Raw genomic sequence first — 8,968 nt, 5'->3', positions numbered from 1 at the left:
CCGGGGAGAACATCATCAAGAACCTTCTTGACATTTGTGTAGTCTACGTTCGACTGACGGTCCGGGTCGAAATACGTAGCCATGGAATATTTGGGGCTTAGGAGGATGAGCGTGCAATGTGTGTCACTGCAGAAAACACGGAATGTTAAAAGAAAAACGATCGAAATCTAAGAATTCATATGTTACGGGGCGGTTGAGGGGAGGACTTACTCGGGAAAGTAAGGCACGAGGAAATTATCCTTATCTTGGTTTGCCAGAATGACGCCTTCGAGGTAAGAACTCGCGACTTGCCGGTCCCCAGCGCTGCCCAAGTTCTTGGCACGCATGTAGAAGGGGTCGACTATCACGATGTCCGGGGTCTTGTCGCGAATGATCCGCATCTCCATACTCAGCGAAAATAGCCGAACGAAGGTGTAGTGCAGCGGATGAAGGTTCAACATAGCATGGATGTCATCAAACCGCAGGACGATCGTACCCCCGATGGAGTTATCCACAAAGCCCTTGCCCTCTGGCACCTTGACCGCGAAAACCGGGTATGCCACATCCTTCTCTCGGAGACGCCGCTTCTCCAAAGAAAGAACACTGTCATGCAGACTCCGCATAGCATCGGTTGCAGCATCGAGCATATTTCTCGGTAGCATCGGCCTACCCGCCACATGCACCCTCCTCGAGATATCCGCAGTTGAAGGTGGCCCGTCCTGAGCACGGATCGTACTCGGTGCCGACTGGCCCGCACCCTTGTTAGTCTTTCTTTTGCATGCCTTCTTCTTGATCTCCTGTAATGGGACCGAGTTCTGCTCACAGACCACCTTCTTGAGTGTGTTGGGGCTGATCATATTTGGCACCTCGCCTATCTGAGGCTCGGTGAAGTCGGCAGCTGGAGGCGTCTCCTGAGAGCTGAACTACAGACGACACATGTTGCAACTTGGCTTCTCCGCGGTACCAGCTAGATCGCACACGTCTTTTGTTGGGTTGGGTTCTTGAGAAGGAGGCCCCATGAAGTCGCCACCGTCCCCATGATCGGCAAAGTACTGATCGACGTTGGCAAATGTATCGTCGTCGTCGTCGTTCTGATCCTGTGCCATATGCATGTTTGGATCCAGTGGCATAGGGATGTCCGGCACCGTTGCGGCGGTCTTGCCATGGGGCCGACTTGGCGCCGGCACGACTGGCGGTGTTGTCTTTGGGGTGGTGTCCCCCGCCCCCAAACGAATCTGGCTCTTCGGCCAAAGCAGGGGCCAGCTCAGGCAGGCGCTGAGGTTCATCACGTCATCATCGTCGGCCCCGATGGGTCGAATCGGAGGTAACACCTCGTCGCAGCCTGGCAGCACCCGAACCAGTTGAACCCTAAACAAGTTGGGTGGCATCTGGGTACCGTGGAACAAGGGGTTGCCCGGTTGAACGATTTTGCCCTTGGCGACATCGACCAACTCGTTGTTCACGAAGTGCAGGAGAGTGCACGGAACGTCGGCGGCGCCCTGCGAAAACATGTAGGGCGTTAGGGATGCCCAGTCAAAGGCAAGGAGATGAAGTCCTCGGCCGAGAGAGGCTTAATTAGTTACCGTGATTATGGCGTCGAGCTCGGCTAATGTCGAGGCACCGCCAACGGCGGGCGTGCAGTTGACGGAGGTGCCGCTTGCTGCAGAGGTGCCGGCCGGCGTACACCCGGGTGCATTAAGCTCCCGTGCCGGCGTCGGAGACACCAATGCTGCCTCCGCCGGTGACACCAATGGCCCCGCCATCGCGTTCTGCGAGTTGCTGGCCGTGAAGCTAGGAATCAGGGGCGGCCCCTGTTGGCCGCCCGCGATCCACGCACTAATCCCCTGGATCAAGGTAGGCACAATGGCGGTGATCGTCGCTCCGAGTTGTTGTTGCACTTGCTCTTGGACAATCTTCGGAATCCGCGCCACCTGTGCCCTGAGTTCTTGAACCTCGCGCGCCTGGCTTTCCGAGCTGGTCTTTTTCTCCTTTCGCCCAGCAGTGTCATAGTATGACGACCATTTTGTCGACAAGCCTTTGCCGGCCACACGACCAGCTGACGTCGGCTTACTGAGCTTATCCTTGTTCTTCATTACATTCAACGCCCTATTTAGAGTGGTGTCCCAAGGGTTGCTCTTAGTCGACCCCGCGCTACTGCTTTCAGTCGCCTGCGGAAGGAATGTGAACCATTTATAAATTTGGCTTCATTAATTAGAATGCAACCATATGGAGCTAATTACGAGGGGGTGTATTCCTTACCAGAACAAGCTCAAGCGCCCTGGTCTTCGGATCCATGGTAAGCTCCTTTGTTTTCGGGTCCTTCTTGTACCGGGCCTTGACAAAGTTCCTGGTCTGCTTGTCACCGTATTTATCGAAGAGGGGCGGTTGGCCTTGCTCGGCACGGTCCGCCTCCTCCTTGTCCCATATAGGCTCCGCCACTCTGTAACCGCCGGGACCGAGTGTGTGTTCCCCTAAGTTCAGCTCCCGCATTTCTTTCCCCCACTTACTTGATTCGGAGTTTGCGGTGCTCGTGCAAATGATCTTGAAGTCGTTGTAGTCATCTTCGGTGATCGAAGGATTTTTCTCCTTGATCTTCTCATAACTCTCACCTTTCTCGATCATTCTCTTCACATTGCTTTTCCAAGTAGACAGGGCCTTGCTCATCTTCGTGAGGGCAGCATTGTTCACTTTATTCCCTTTGAGGCTTGTGTTTTCAAATTCAGCGGGGAACTTGTATCGTTCGTGCAGCTTCGTGAAGAGGAGGTTGCGCAAATTCCCTCGGTCAGGATGCCTCAGGTTCTCGGTGTTGATCGAGACGGTGCTCCGGAGAATGCACCCGAGCTGAAGCGAGTACCCCTTGACTATTCGTTCGGGCGCCGTTGGATTCCCGTCGGAGTCCACTTCAGTAACTTCCTCCTTGAGGGTGCGGAGCACGGTTGGGCGCCGGTCCTTCCGTTGCCTCTTCGGTTGGCTGCCATCTGTGCGTGCGCCGCCATCATCAGTGGTGGCATCCTCGGCGGCACCATCAGTGGTGGCGTCCTCGGTGGCACCATCAGTGGTGGCATCAGTGGGGTCATCCTCGGCGGTACCATCAGTGGTCTCAGGATCGGTGGGGAAGGCGGCGTCCTCATACAAGTGAGGTTGTTCCTCCATCTCCTGGGACAGCTTCCAGAATGGCTTGTCGACGCCCGAACCCCCGGCCTCATTGTTGTTGGCCATGTTTCTCTCTAAATAGGAACAAAGTTTGGTCAAAAAGTTGGTTATTGTCAAGGAACAAGATCATGGTCTCATCATTTAGGGTTTGTCGACACCGAGGCATCCTAAAAGCTAAGCTTTTAACATTGAGGGTTTTTCGACGCCGAGGCACCCTAAAAGCCTAAGCTTTCATCATATCGGTTTTTATCGACACCGAGGCACCCTAAAAGCCATGCATTAGTCACAAGTACGCCGGGGCACTTGATCCTACTTATTTACCTACTAAGATACCCCGGCCCATGCATTAGTCACAAGTACCCCATATGTCCTATTTTTAGCAAAGTCATGCTAAAATTCACGGAAAATTTCAGCATGACCTTTGCTGAAAATAGGACATATGGAGTACCCGAATTTGCCGGAACGGAAGTTAATCGACATTCCGGCAAACTCAAGGGCCTCTCGGGTGGACAAGGACCTCTCGGGTGGACAAGTATACCATCATTTTTCTTTTCTATACATCTTCTTGACCATCTACTACAATTGATACATCCTATCAAGAATGGTACACATCACCATATATTGCAAAGATGTACTGGTCAGCAGCAATTTTAACAAGATGTACTGGACAGCAGCAAATTGAGCAAAAAAATGTACTGGACAGCAGTATATACAGCAAAAAAATGTACTGGACAGCAGTATATACAGGGGGACAGCAGCTATATTTGCTACTGTTTTTATACCTAATTTTTTGCTACTGTTTTTTTAATTTGCTACTGATTTTTTTTATTTGCTACTGTTTTTATACCTAAACAAAATTTCCCTAGCTATATTTGCTACTCTTTTTTTATTTGCTACTGTTTTTATACCTAATTTTTTTGCTACTGTTTTTAAAATTGCTACTATTCTTTTAAAATTGCTACTGTTTTTTATACCTAAACAAAATTACCCTAGCTATATTTGCTAATATTTTTTATTTTCTACTGTTTTTATACCTAATTTTTTTGGTACTGTTTTTTAAATTGCTACTATTTTCTACTACCCTAATTTCCTAAAAGATTTCTAACTTTGCTAACTGTGCTAGATTTGCCCTAAAATTTATGCACAAAAACACAGAGAAGGCATTAGGCATTACACAAAAACACAGAGAACTACTAAAATTTACAACAGGCTTTTGGTTTCTGGAACCATTTCATGCCCAAGTGATCTGATCCTTGTACTTTTGCTACAATGATACAGTGATACAAGTAGAATATGAAGGCATTAGGCATTACAACAAAAGGAACAGAGCTGCTATATTTACAACATGCTTTGTATTATTTTATATGGGAAAATTTTGTTTTTGCCACTAGATTTTGTCAACAGTTGCAACTATGCCGTAATAATTTATACAACATGCCATCTTGCCTAAACAATGAAAATGAATTGCTGCAGCCTCCTGTGTCACCTACTTCCTGTATGAAACAATGAAACAGATGAGCTTACTTCTGTGCACTTTATTTTAGTGTGCAAGGTTGATGCGCTTTAAATTTTAATTCTGCTAGATGAAACATCTGATTTTTTGACTTTGTTTGAACACCAGATTTTATTTAATTCCGCTTGTCTTACGCCGTGTGTACAATGCAATATGCTTAGAGTGGTGCTTGTAAAAATAAACATGTTTAAGCTTAAGTACCGGCGCTTGTTTCCATAGCAGAGGTGCCTAACTAAGCATTTGTGCTATACAAATAAGCACTGGTCCTTGAGGACAAACCGGTTTGTTTTCCCTGTCCCAACTTTTTTAATTATCTTCATAGTTAAGGGCAAGACAGCATGTCTAGGAAGGGTAAATAATAGTGGGTAATATTACTAGTTTCAGTGTCATTAATCTAGTGATCTTTTATCAAAGCAGGGAAACTAAAGGAAGTGTCTAGCATGATGAGATTGTCATATATAGACTGTCAGTTTGCACACCAAGGACCACTCCAAATAGTACTAGCATTGCCATTACGGATTTGAATAGAGCAGATTTAGGGGTACTAGCATTGCTAATTTTAGGCTGCACTAGAACTATCTACAGTCCATGTGTTGAAAATGCAGTGACATTCAGATCACTGTTGTGCGAAAATTCAGTTAACACACTGTCAAAAAAATTCAGTTACAAACATACATTCAGTTTGAATTATTTCTCATGGCGATCCTCAACGAAATCTTATGACAGAACTACCAACTTTATAAACCCAAGATAAACCCTAGGAAGAATTAGAGAGGGAGAGGTCAAGGAGGGAGGAGCAGAGAGGGAGAGGTGGGAAATGGAGGCGGGGGTGATTTGGATGGGGTACCTGCGGGCGTAGAAGACGGGGGCGTCGTCGGGGACGAAGACGTCGACGCTGTGGATGTTGGTGGTGGTGCGACGAGGTCCGGGAGGCGACGAGGTCCGGGTGGTGGTGGTGCTCCGAGGAGACGAGGAGAGCGGCGCCGAGGAGACGAGGACGACGGGGCGGCGGGGCGGCGGCGTCGGGAGAGGAGAGGGCGGCGTCGCGGCGGAGATGAGGACGACGGGGCGGCGTTGAGGCGGCGGGGCAGCGGCGTCGGGAGAGGAGAGGGGAAGGGGATCGAGGGCGAGGGCGAGGGAGAGAGAGGGGATAGGTTTGGGCCGGGGATAGGCGAGGGCGAGGGCACAATACTAATGGCGCACCACCCCTCGGTGCGCCATAAGTACATCCATACTAATGGCGCACCTCACCCTGGTGCGCCATTAGTATTTTTTTTTGATTTCTGCTCGAGCCAACAGGTTATCTTCCACCTGACCTGGTCCACACCAAGTTCCCTCTACTAGCTCGACTGGTCAGCAGCCAGTTCTCACACCAGGAGGTCCTGGGTTCGATTCCCAGGCTCCACAATTTTTTTATGCATTTAAAATGTTGTTTGATATTTATTTGTGTTTAAATATGTTCAAACTTGTTTAAATCATAACAGTAATATTTTTTTATAAGACAGTAATAATTATTTAAAAAATATAATCAAACAGTAATGCCGGTGGAGCGGGGGAGGGTGCGCGGGGTGCGGGGGGCCGGTGGACCGGGGGGTGCTCGGCGGCGAGGGGGACCGGATCCGGCGAGTGGGATAGCGATCGAGATGGAGGGGGATCGAGATCGAGTGTCCATGAAATTTAAAAATATTCATGATAGTTCAAAAAGTGCCAATGAAATACAATCGAGAAATGAAGGCTACGATTTAAATACAATCGATCTTAGCTAGCTATCTGTTCACAATCTTCTTGCCCTTCTTTTTCGCAAATGGAGTTCTTCTGTGGAACGGACGTCCTTTAGGTAGGGTGGTCCTGCTTCTTCTTGTGGTGTATGCTGCTACTTCATCATCGTCGTCATGTTTGATTCTCGGGTTGCCGTACTTGTCGAAGTCTTGCTCATTGGCTACTCCATCCATTCCGATGATCTTCCTTTTGCCTCTCCTCACGACAACACGACTGGGCTTTGACGGGTCGGTAATGAAGAAGCATTGGTCCACTTGGGAAGCCAGTACCCATGGCTCATTTTTCGCGGTGACGTTTGCGCCTGCGGTCTTGGATTTGGCTTCGGGTATAACCATGGTGGTGAAATACCGGTCTTCTTTTAGGACGCTCTTGGCCCATCTGACACGGAACATCGGGACCTTCAGCGTAGCTCAGCTCCCAGATCTCCTTGATCCTTCCGTAGTATCTGTCCTTGTCGTTACCGGTGTAGGATTCCATCGTTACCCCGGAGTTCTGATAACCATCGCTCTTCATGTCCTTGGCCTCAGTGTAGAATGTGTAGCCGTTGATATCGTACGCCTCATAGGTCATCAGGTTGTGCTCGGCGCCCTGTGACAAGGCGAATATGAGTTGTTCTTCCGCGGAAGAATCCTCATGTAAAGGGTACGACAGAAGCTTCTACTTGAACCAATGCGTGAAACATGAGTTGTGCTCTTTGAGTATATCTCCGTCCGTCCTCTGTTGGCCTCAGTCATTGTACGTCTTCTTAATAAAGGTTTTGTGCTCTACCACCCAAGGATCGACCACGTCTATGTGTTGTAGCGCGACTAGGTTTGCTCTTTCAAAGTCGGCGAGTCGACCCTCGAAGTCGACATGCATTTCGCGGCGACCCTCACGGTGACCCCATCCAGCGAGCCTGCCGAGGTGCTTGTTGACGGGCAGACCAACGGGGTTCTCGATGCCTAGATAATTCGTGCAGTAGGAGATGCACTCTTCGGTCAGAAAGCCCCTGGCTATGCTTCCCTCTGGACGTGACATGTTGCGAACGTATCCTTTGATGACACCATTCATCCTTTCGAACGGCATCATGCTGTGCAGGAACGTCGGCCCGAGTTGGATGATATCGTCCACGATATGGACTAGCAGATGCACCATAACGTCGAAGAATGCGGGCGGGAAGTACATCTCAAGCTCGCATAGTATCAACACGATCTCTTCCTGTAGCCTTCTGAGTTGCCTCACGCCAACAGACTTCCGAGAGATGACGTCAAAAAAGTTGCATAGGACAAATAGCGTTTCACGGACGTGCGCGTCCATGATCCCACGGATTGCAACTGGAAGTATCTGCATCATCAGCATGTGACAGTCGGGAGACTTCATCCCGCTGAACTTCAGCTTCGCTAGGTCTAGGTATCTGCTTATCTTCCCCGCGTAACCGTAAGGAAGTTTTACTCCTACGAGGCAGGTGAAAAACTGCTCGATCTCCTCCTGACTTAGAGTGAAGCACGCGGGAGGGTAGTCATTTCCGGTCTTCTTGGCCTTTTTGCCTTTGCGACGACTTTCCGTGTCTTGCTTCGCCTCATCATCATCATCATCATCATCATATATAGCGTGAAGCTCCTGCCTGATGCCCATTGATTTCTAGTCTGCCCTTGCTTTCGGCCCATCTTTGGTCCTCTCTGGCATGTTGAGCAGGGTACCAAGCAGACTCTCGCACACGTTCTTCGTGATATGCATGACATCAAGGCTGTGAGGCACACGGTGGATCTTCCAGTACGGCAAGTCCTAGAAAACAGACCTCGTTTTCCATACCTTTAGCAGCGGCTCTGGCGCCTTTCGCTTCTTTCCCGGCTCTGGCGCCTTTTGCTTCTTTCCTGGCAGTGGGCAGTCTTTCCAATTTTTCAACAGCTCGTCTATTTCCTCGCCGCTCCTCGTACGCGGGCGTCCTCGGGGTTCGGTTTCACCATCGAATAGATCCTTGCGTTTTCTCCATGGGTCATCGTCGCGAAGCCACCTTCGATGTCCCATGAACATGGTTTTCGAAGACCCGGGATCTCTATCTAGCTGGCGATACGTTGTGTCATCCATGCACCTGACGCATCCAGAAAATCCGTGGACCACCTGCCCCGCGACATATCCGTAACCGAGATAGTCCTGCACCGTCGTCAGCAGCGCGGCTCTCATAGGGAAATATTCTTTCTCTGCGGCGTCCCACGTATTGGCTGGCGTTTTCCACAGCGTGTCAAGCTCCTCTTTCAGCAGCCCCAGATACAGATTGATGTCGTTCCCTGGTTGTTTCGGTCCTTCGATTAGCATACTCATGTGAATGTACTTCCTCTTCATGCACAACCAGGGGGGAAGGTTGTACATCCACACAAACACAGGCCAGGTGCTATGTGTGCTTCTCTGGCTGCCAAACGGATTGACTCCATCGGTGCTCGCGCCCAGCACGATGTTCTTGGATCGTTCCCAAATTCTAGGTCTTCGAAGTTCAACGCTTTCCACTGGCTCGCATCCTTAGGGTGACTCAGCATCTTGTCTTTTTTATCTATCTCCGGATCATTT

Source organism: Triticum aestivum, chromosome 3D (genome assembly GCF_018294505.1).
Source record: "Triticum aestivum cultivar Chinese Spring chromosome 3D, IWGSC CS RefSeq v2.1, whole genome shotgun sequence".
Taxonomy (NCBI): Eukaryota; Viridiplantae; Streptophyta; class Magnoliopsida; order Poales; family Poaceae; genus Triticum; species Triticum aestivum.
The sequence above is the reverse complement of the archived record's forward strand: the minus strand, read 5'-3'. Positions refer to the sequence as shown.